The 10,668-nt window shown below is 29.6% G+C and overlaps 1 protein-coding gene across 1 annotated transcript in view; it reads right to left on the reverse strand.

Moving 5' to 3' along the window:
• The window catches only part of LOC115891832 (octopamine receptor 1-like), a 126,661-nt gene extending 117,255 nt beyond the window's left edge, over window positions 1–9,406 (reverse strand). The window contains exon 1 of the mRNA XM_030912409.1: window positions 9,314–9,406. The gene's annotated coding sequence lies outside the window, so the exon portion shown is untranslated. The remainder of the gene's footprint in view (window positions 1–9,313) is intronic.
• Between the last annotated feature and the right edge of the window lie 1,262 nt (window positions 9,407–10,668).

Genomic DNA, 10,668 nt, shown 5'->3' on the forward strand with positions numbered 1-10,668 from the left:
AGATAAATCAAAATTGGAAACAATAAAGTTTCTACTCCTCGCATTACCTACACAAAGTGCATGAGTTTTATTAGAATTTATTATTAGTCCATGGTTACTATAGTCTGTCCAACGAGAAGATCCTTGACAGTGATAGATGTGTCTGTCATTTTAATTTCAAAGTAGTTTATTTTATTTTTCAAAGAATTAAGTTGGTACAAGTGGAACGCATAGCAGGAAATTAATAGATGTTTTTAAAATTTGACTGACAAGTAACTTCAAAATATTGTGAAAAAAACTGTATAAAACTGAAAAAATGTAATCGAGTTATTTTATTTAATAAAAAACGGTATGTGTTAATACAAAACAAACAAAAACAAGACACCACATACCAAAAAATATAAAAAAAGAACTATTTCTTACTTTCAAGCTTTATGAAACTTCCCACATTTATGATTATATTTATCAATAATATAACTTATGTACAAATACAAATTTGTAATATTCCGCAGGAATAAATAAAACAACACAAATAAAACAAACTATTTTATTAATAATAACACTTACCAAATTTTATACCTCACAGGTTGATTAATTAACTTTAATCTTAATTTTTTTAAACCAGTACCTTTTGACATTATTTTTCTGCAGTACTCAAATCCATTATTTACCTATCGTGTGATGTCGATATTTTACAGCTACTCCAGTTTTTAGTATGTGTTTAGTATGGTCCTTCTACCATATTCGAGATGCACTTATCTGCGACGAGATGGTATACGAACTTTATTGATAGTAACTTTATTGGTGTATCTGTATAAGACTTTCTGCCTGGGCAGCGAGTATTAACCATAAACTGTGCTCTGGGTTCTACAGTTAATTTTCACTCAATTTTTCCTCCACTTGACTTCAAAAGACACAAAACACACGTAATAACACGAATCAAAATGCATCATCTTCCAAACGCAGGGTATTTGACAAAATTGTCACAAAATTATAACCTATAATTTGGCAAGACTTTGACAAACGTCAAAAATCTAAAGGCGGGTTCATACGCATCGGCGTCCGTTTGTCGTTCATCGTTCCGCCAAACCAATAAAATTGAAATACGATCTGTCATTTTTGAAATAAACCAATAAAACTGGTTAAAAACAACAAGTGACGACGCATGACGAATTTATATTTAAACCCATCCATAGTTAACTTAAAAATTATTAGAAACTTTTTTTAGTAAAATAAATAGATTGGTATGGGAGGTCATTTCTTCTGTCATCGTCTGTCGAAATCTTACCTGAGAAAAAAAACAGAGTATACACCATGTTTCGTAAGCAGCCAAATCTTCAATGGAAGTTTCCAGATATATCTGTACATCGTCAGCGTACATATGCATTTGACACTGTATGATGAGTTATAACTCTGGAAAGGGGGACACAGTATACATTCTCCACTCTACACGGAATAGAGTCTTTTAAAAACAAAAATTTTTATATTTATTTAAATAAAACAGGGATGGGTTTGTTTAAAAAACACTACCTAGTGTTTTTAAAAGAGCGTAGGACGATAAATTAGCTGGCAAGGTAATAAATTAAAAGTCGCCTCGACTATCATACACACACACTGTCACACACACCCCTATGCAATTGGATAGTGGGTGGTGCAATTTCATTATATGCACCCTGGATGAATTATTTTGTTAAATGCGCCATATTTAATAATTCCCCGACGTCGTTCTAGCCCGTAATTCACGCTAGATGGCGTTCTGGAAGATTTCCGCCAGTGAAACATGTGATTTCGCAAATTTCTCTACATTTTCCGGATAGTTGTTATACAGGGTGGTACGAATTGTATTCGGAAAACTTTGGTAGCGTAGTCTGCAAAATAAAAACACTAAATCACCACAATACACCAAAACACTTTTACTTTTACACTGGACGCGCGTTTCGCTAATCATGTTAGCATCATCAGCAGATGATTATAAACCTTATATACAGGGTTGTTCACCACATACGACACGGAGTATTGTAGCTAAACGATGAGATTTTTACAAATTGTAAGTTTTGGGTTCGATGAAGGACTATTAGCGGTACAATTTAAAAATAATTTTACAAGATACAGAGTGTCCCAAATAAGTAAAAAATATCAAAGTTGTATTTTTTTAAATGGAACACCCTGTATATTATTACATTTTTAGTTTCTACGATTAAAATAAAGGTAAATTTGATTAACATTTATTATACTTAAACCTTACCGTTTTTGAAATATTTTCAATTTTGTGAAATTGCAGTAAAAATTTTAAGACTTCATTTCTCCAAGGGTATCAAAGTTTTTAATACTAAATATTTACTGAAGTTTATTTACTGATCAGTTATTGTGTTGCAATAATAAAAATAATACTACCTAATACAGAGTGTCTAAAAATTTATTTTAAATATATATTAGCTTCAAACGGCAATAACTTGTTTAATTTAAATGGAACACTCTGAATATTTTAGGAGAATCAGATGCACAATTTAATTGTCTATCAAATTATATTATACCATCTCTATAAGTTTCCGTAGAAAATGCATTTTCTTGTAATTTAGAACTTATTTATCAATATACCCATGGACTATTGACATTTTAGATTATTTTTAAAGATGTACCAAATTTTTAAAGAGTACAGATACTAATATTGTCGATATAATTCGTTTATTTCATTAAAAAATAAAAAAAAACTGTTTAAATATTTGTTAAAGAGGACCAATTAATATGATTCCAGTATTCAAACTACATTAACTGACTGTTTGCGTTGATTAATAATAATTGCTCAAAATACAAAAACTGAATTTTGTATGGGCATTAGACAGTGTGATAAAAAGTAACACCTTAAAAATGAAATTTCATTTTTCATAAATACTTATTTATAACAACAGAGACTTTAATTTGATAACTTATTATTATATTGATTTCTGACTCAAATCCACATTTATTTATAATAATTTATTAACGAACACAATTAAGTATGTAATTAATTAGTATATGGGCGGAAATAATGGTGTTATATTTAATTAATGGTATACTCTTTGATAAAGATTTAAATAGTTTTCTTTTTGCATACAAATGGGCTAGTAATATTATCGTTTTGCTAAAAACGATAATATTACTAGTCTGTACATTTTGTACATTTGCTGCTTTAAAAACAATCTAAAATGTCAATATTCCATGGATATATTGATAAATGAGGTCTAAATTATAAGAAAATGCATTTTCTACGAAAACTTGAAGGGATAGGTAAAAAATGGTATAATACAATTTGATAGACAATTTAATTGTGCATCTGATTCTCCTAAAATATACAGGGCATTCTATTTAAATTAAAGAAGTTATTGCCGTTTGAAGCTAATAATTATTTCAAATAAATTTTTCGACACTCTGTATAAGGTAGTATTATTTTTATTATTGCAACATAATAACTGATCAATAAATAAACTTCATTAGATATTTAGTATTAAAAACATTGATACCCTTGGAGAAATGAAGCTTTGAAATTTTTACTGCAATTTCACAAAATTGAAAATATTTCAAAAACGGTAAGGTTTAAGTATAATAAACCTTAATCAAATTTACCTTTATTTTAATCGTAGAAACTAAAAATGTAATAATATACAGGGTGTTCCATTTAAAAAAATACAACTTTGATATTTTTTATTTATTTGGGACACTCCGTACCTTGTAAAAATATTTTTAAATTGTAGCTCTAATAGTCCTTCAACGAACCCAAAACTTACAATTTGTAAAAATCTAATCGTTTAGCTACAATACTCCGTGTCGTATGTGGTGAACAACCCTGTATATATGTTTATAATCATCTGCTGATGATGCTAACATGGTTAGCGAAACGCGCGTCCAGTGTAAAAGTAAAAGTGTTTTGGTGTATTGTGGTGATTTAGTGTTTTTATTTTGCTGTTTAACACCAAAGGTTCCAACCCTTAACTGTAATAGTCTGCAGATAAAAATAAGTAAAAAGGTTCATATAAATGTATGTCTTCATTTTGGAGATAGAGGGTGTAGAAGTGTGTGTTTCATTTTTATTTCGATTTTTTCCAAATAATTTCTGAAGTATCGTCAATATTTGGATAAAAATTGGTGTCTGGGAATTTTTTTACATGAGAAATTTGATTTTGACTCCTACTCGAAGAGGACGCAACCTACATATTTTTTAACTGTTTTGAGGAGTAATATCTTTTTATTCGTAGCTGTATAAAACTACTGAGTAAAAAATATACATTTGCGACGTTTTTTACGTAAAAAAGATATCTTGGTAAAGATCGCTACGAGTAATGGTTCTCGAGATATTTGGAATCGAAATTATCAATACCTGTCATCATTGACATAAATTAAACACGTTATTATTCGACCGAAATAATAAATTTTAAATCAGACAAATTTATGGCTAACTATCTACTCAACGTGTCTATTTTCTGTCAATAATGACATGTATTGACTATTTCATTCTAAATATCTTAAAAACGGTTGCCCGTAGCGATTTTTACCAAGAGACACTTTTTGCGTAAAAAGTCACGGAAATGTATATTTTTTCACTCAGTAGTTTTATACAGGTACGGACAAAAAGTTATTACTATTCAAAACAGTTAGAATAAATGTAGATGGAGCTCCCTACAAATAGGAGTCATATTTACATCAAAATCAAATTTCTAATGCCAAAAAACTCCTAGACTCCAATTTTCATCCAAAAATTGGCGTTATTTCAGAAGTTATTTGGAAAAAATCGAAATAAAAATTAAACTTCTACAACACCCTGCATCTCCGAAACTCAGCATTTTAGGACATGCATTTATACGAACTTTTTTCCTTATTTTTATCTGCACAATATGCTGGCGAAGTTTCCGGAATATAGTTTGGACCACCCTATACAGGGTTGTTCACCACATACGACACGGAGTGTTGTGGCTAAACGATTAGATTTTTACAAATTGTAAGTTTTGGATTCGATGAAGGACTATTGGAGGTATAATTTAAAAATATTTTCACAAGATACAGAGTGTCCCAAGTAAGTAAAAAATATTATAGTTGTATTTTTTTAAATGGAACACCCTGTATATTATTCTATTTTTAGATTCTGCGATCGAATTAGAGGTAAATTTGATTAAGGTTTATCACAGTTAAACCTTACCGTTTCTGAAATATTTTCAATTTTATGAAATTGCAGTAAAAATTTTAACGCTTCTTTTCTTCAAGGGTATCAAAGTTTTTGATACTAAATATTTGCTGAAGATTATTTATTGATCAGATATTGTGTTGCAATAACAAAAATTTGTATTAAATAATTACTAGCTTTAAACGGCAATAATTTGTTTAATTTAAATGGAACACCCTGTATATTTTACGTGAATCGGATGCAAAATCTAAATATCTATCAAATTGTGTTAAACCATTTCTTACCTATCCCTTAAAGTTTTCGTAGAAAATGCATTTTCTTATAATTTAGACCTCATTTATCACTATACCCGTGGAATATTGACATTTCAGATTTTTTTAAAGCAACATATATATGCAAAATGTACAAGTGGTAAATTAATAATATTGCGAGCCCATTTGTATACAAAAAAAAACAACTTATATCTTAACTTGTAAAAGAGTATACCAATTAAATATACCACCATTATTTTGGCCCAAAAATTAGTTAGTTACATACTTAAATTGTTTTAATTAATTAATTATTCTAAATAAATGTGGATTTGGATCAGAAATTAATATAATAAGTTATGAAAATGAATGTCTCTGTAGATATAAATAAGCATTCGTCAAACAATGAAACAAAATTTATAAGGTGTTACTTTTTACCACACTGTCTAATACACATACAAAATTCAGTTTTTTAGTATTTCCAGCAATTATTATTAATCAACGTAATCAATCAATTAATGTAGTTTCAATACAGGGATCATATTAATTGGTCATCTTTAACAAAAAATATTTAAACAGTTTTTTTTAATAGAATAAGCGAACTATATCGACACTATTAGTATTGTACTCTTTGAAAATTTGTTAAATCTTTAAAAATAATCTCAAATGTCAATATTCCGTGGGTATAGTGACAAATGAGGTCTAAATTATTAGAAAATGCATTTTCTCCGAAAACTTGAAGACACAAGTAAAGAATGGTATAATAAAATTTGACAGACAATTAAATTGTGCATCTGATTCACGTAAAATATACAGGGTGTTCCCTTCAAATTAAACAAGTTATTGCCGTTTAAAGCTAGTATTTATTTAATATACATTTTTGGACACTCTGTATAAGGTAGTTAAATTTTTATTATTTCAACACAATATCTGATCAACAAATAATCTTTAGTAAATATTTAGTATAAAAAAACTTTGGTAACCTTGGAGAAATGAAGCGTTAAAATTTTTACTGCAATTTCATAAAATTGAAAATATTTCAAAAACGTTAAGATTTAAGTGTGATAAACCTTTATTTCAATCGTAGAATCTAAAAATAGAAGAATATACAGAGTGTTCCGTTTAAGAAAATACAACTATAATATTTTTTACTTATTTGGGACACTCTGTATCTTGTAAAAATATTTTTAAATTGTAGCTCTAATAGTCCTTCAACGAACCCAAAACTAAAAATTTGTAAAAATGTAATCGTTTAGCTATAATACTCCGTGTCGTATGTGGTGAACAACCCTGTATATATGATCTCATTGACAAATATTAACCCTGTTGATTAGGTAGTTATTAGACAGAAATAATAATTTTGGAAATGTTTTGTTCGAAAAGTTCAACAGTAACTGTTTTATCATAGTTTTTTTCTTTTTCTAGAAAAATTCACGAAACTATATATCTCTTATTAAAAAGACGAAACTCACTGACAGAAACCTCTAAGTTTCGGAGCTCTCCGTTATTCCGAATAAACTTTGGGTAATTTGCAAGTGCGAAAAACTCGAGGCAAGAAATGCCTCCGAAATTATGCGCAATTAAGTGTAACAGAGCGAAACGGATCGGGAAAAAGCAATTTTCCAGTAAAATATTTTCCACGAGGAGCTTACCAGATCGTTTTTCTTTTCTTTTTTGTTTCGATTCTCTACTGCCCGTTTTATTTACCTGACGTTTTTTCTTTATTTATGTGTATGTATAAGAAACCTTTAAACATTTTGCAGTCTCAAATTAAGTGCATAAAAAATTGTTGATTTGCTTGAAGAATGTAATGTAAATTTTTTATTATGTCTCATCTATACTAATATATAAAATCCTTAAGTGACTGACATACTGATTAATCACGATCCTGCTCAAACCACTCAACGTAAGAAGCTCAATTTTGGCATACGGGTTGATTCTAGGGTGTAGAGGTTCGATAAGAAGGGATTTTTCGAAATTCCAGTTCCAAGGGGGTGAAACCACCCCTCAAATATTACAATATTTTTTATGTAAAAAACGGTCAAGTTTCCGAAAAAAACGCTTAAACACGTATATTTTATTTTGTTTTTTTACATATTTTAAGATTTTTCAAAAATCAACAACAGGGTGTTTCGAAAAATCTGGTCATTGATTAATGACGATCCTGCTTAAAGCGCTTGACGTAAAAAGCTGATTTTTGGAAAACAGATTGACTTTAGGGTGTAGAGGTTCGATAAGAAGGGATTTTTCCAAACTCGAATTCTAAGGGGGTGAAACTATCCCTCAAATATTAAAATATTTTTTATCTAAAAACCGGTGAGTTTTTCGGAAAAACTCTTAAACACGTATATTTTATTTTGTTGTTTTACATATTTTAAGATTTTTTATAAATTTATACACAGGGTGTTTCATAAAATATGACCATTGAGTAATCACGATTCTACTTAAACTGCTTGACGTTTAAAGCTGATTTTTGGCTGACTGTGGGGTGTAGAGGTTCGATAAGGAGGGGTTTCTCGAATCTCAAATTCCAAGAGGGTGAAAACGCCCCTCAAATATTACAATATTTGTTATTTAAAAAACGGTTAATCTTTGGGGAAAACGCTTGGACAAGCATCATTTATTTGGTTTTTTTACATATTTTGAAATTTTTAAAAAATCGTACAGGGTGTTCCAAAAAGTTGGGTAATTTCTTAACCACGATTCTGCTTAAACTGCTTGACGTAAAAAGCTTATTTTTGGCAAACGGATTTTTCGAAAGCCAAATTCCAACGAGATGAAACTACCCCTCAAATATTACCAAGTTATATAATAATATCGCCATATTATTTTTTCTCATGCTGACATAAATGTGAGAAAATTTTATCCAGTTTGTATGTTAATGGAAATTCTTGCTTTGCTTTATCATCACCATTTCAAATGATTAATTCGACACGAACGAAGTCGCTGGTACACGCTAGTTAAATATAAATAAACACACTGGCTAAACAACCATAGAGGTACTGTTATTGTATAGTAGGTTTATAATATATAGGGTGCTACGAATTCTCGGTACGAGCTGTGGTTTCTTAGTAACCGTAATAGACACGAACATTTGACACGAAAAGTTGCGCTTTAGGATGTTCACCAAGATGCCGTCAAAAAAGAATAAAAAATTCCAAGTTATATACAGTTTTCTTTTAGTAGATTTGCTAGAGAAAAAAGCTTGTAAGTCGTTGAGTTAAAAATTGGGATTTATCATTATAATCTTGATGACACTCCCCAAAGTTTTTGCGGTAGATTACTATAGAGTAAAGTTTTATGAAATATTTTCCAGAATAAAAAAAAATGGAAGAACTTTTTTATACCCTTTTTCAAGGAGAATAATTAAATTTTCCCGTTCATTTTTAAGAGAGAAAATTCCGCAGGATAAATTTTTTCTTTTTTTTTGGAAAAATAACGAGAATAAGGCACAAGGTTCGTGAGTTTTTGTAGTAAAATATTGAGAAAAACACCTAATAAAAGGTAATTGTAAAAGGTAAATTGTTAATTTTCTTAAAAAGAAAAATGTGTCAAATATTTATTTTGCAAAAATTATAATTTGCTCTGAAAAGGTAATTTTAATTCAAGAGAAGAATTTAAGGTATTTTTAATTGCGCAATTTTTTCTTTATACAGGGTGTGTCAAATTTGGACAAGTATAAACGGAATTGACCAATTGTAAAACAAGCAATTTTTTTTATAAAGAATGAATGAATTTTTCTTAAAATGAATAATATACAAAACACACAAACTAAACTATAAAAAGTTTGTATTAGCCTATGTTACACAACACACCCTGTATAGAAAAAATTGTTGAATAGAATCAAAACTAAAATCAATGAAACAGAAAGCTACTAAAGTATTTAAAACATTCATTAAAATGCTGTAAATATTTTACAAACTTTACTTACATTCTAATCAACCTCCATAGAGAACTAATTTTCTTCGTTTCTTAAACAAAAATAGAACACTACTTTTTTCAAACACTACAATCGTGGCGTTTATTTAGTTTTTATTAGTATTTTCTTATTTAGTGTTTCTTAAATTAACTAACACATTTTGCATACACTGTTGCAAATTTTTTTTTTCTTAATATAAGTCAGAAAAAAAATGATATTGTCTTTACAATATTTTTTTTATTCTCGAAAAATAAGGGCTGGGAAATTGCGCGGGAAATCGTACGAATTTTCTCTTTGAACTCTGCGTCGCGGTGGTGATCGAAGAGCGTCCAGACGCTTCAATGCTCTGGCCTGAACTAGCGTCGCGACGCTTTTGGTAAATACAAGCGCGTCTGTAGATAACGACGCTTGCAGAAGACCATGGGGTATAGGTTGAACCATTTTTTTCTAAGAAATTTTCTATTAATAAGCTTATTATACCATTAAAATTATAAAAAAAAAATTCGCAATGCTTCATTAAAAAATCATTAATAAAGTGTGTACAGGGTGGCTCGAATTCGACGCTCATCATGGGGATTTCGGAAACCGTAAGAGATACAGGATCGGTTAAATGGAGGCAAAGTTGCGCAATTTGATGCTCAATAAAATACCGTATTGCATTTTGAAAAATTCCGTATACTTCCGAATATATTCGAAAAAAACGGAATTTTCAATTTTGTTTTCTATAACTCTGTGTGATTAAATATTGACTCTGACGTTTCGGCTTCTGGCGACCATCATCAACTTAATTTTTTTAAATACGGACCTGACTTTTTTTTCAATTTAATTAAATCCTTTCATTATTCTTAAATCACTATATATAGTCACTTTGATATTTGTCGACGTTTCGTACAGAAAATTCCATCACCAAAAAATTTTATACAGAAAATGTCAATCATACCTCTGAGAAATATGAAAAACTCTTACAGCTTATGGGTCCTAACAAGACTATTTGTCACGTTTTTTATCACATGTTACACGCTCAATTTATCAGGAAAAAAATTGTTCTGTTCCAAGGGCTCAAACCAGTAAAAAAATTGCCGAAAGTATCTTGGCAATATTTTAAGCTCTTATCTGCCGCACAGGCCCATGTGTTTGTTGAGCTTTGACATATTTCAACCAATCAGAATGCCGTTTTCTTTTTCGGCGTCGTAAATAATCTAGCAGCCCAGCCGGCAACCTATATGTTTTTGGGCAATAATTTTGCCATATTTGTTTTAGTGCCTTTCAAATATAACACAAAATATTATTCAGAATAACCCAGCGGTCTCGAAAAAAACCTGAATAAATGAAGATGTCTAATATTAAAAAACATTTTTTAGTTTTTG

The sequence above is a fragment of the Sitophilus oryzae genome, unplaced genomic scaffold, assembly GCF_002938485.1.
Source record: "Sitophilus oryzae breed Bouriz unplaced genomic scaffold, Soryzae_2.0 scaffold_119_pilon_pilon, whole genome shotgun sequence".
Taxonomy (NCBI): Eukaryota; Metazoa; Arthropoda; class Insecta; order Coleoptera; family Curculionidae; genus Sitophilus; species Sitophilus oryzae.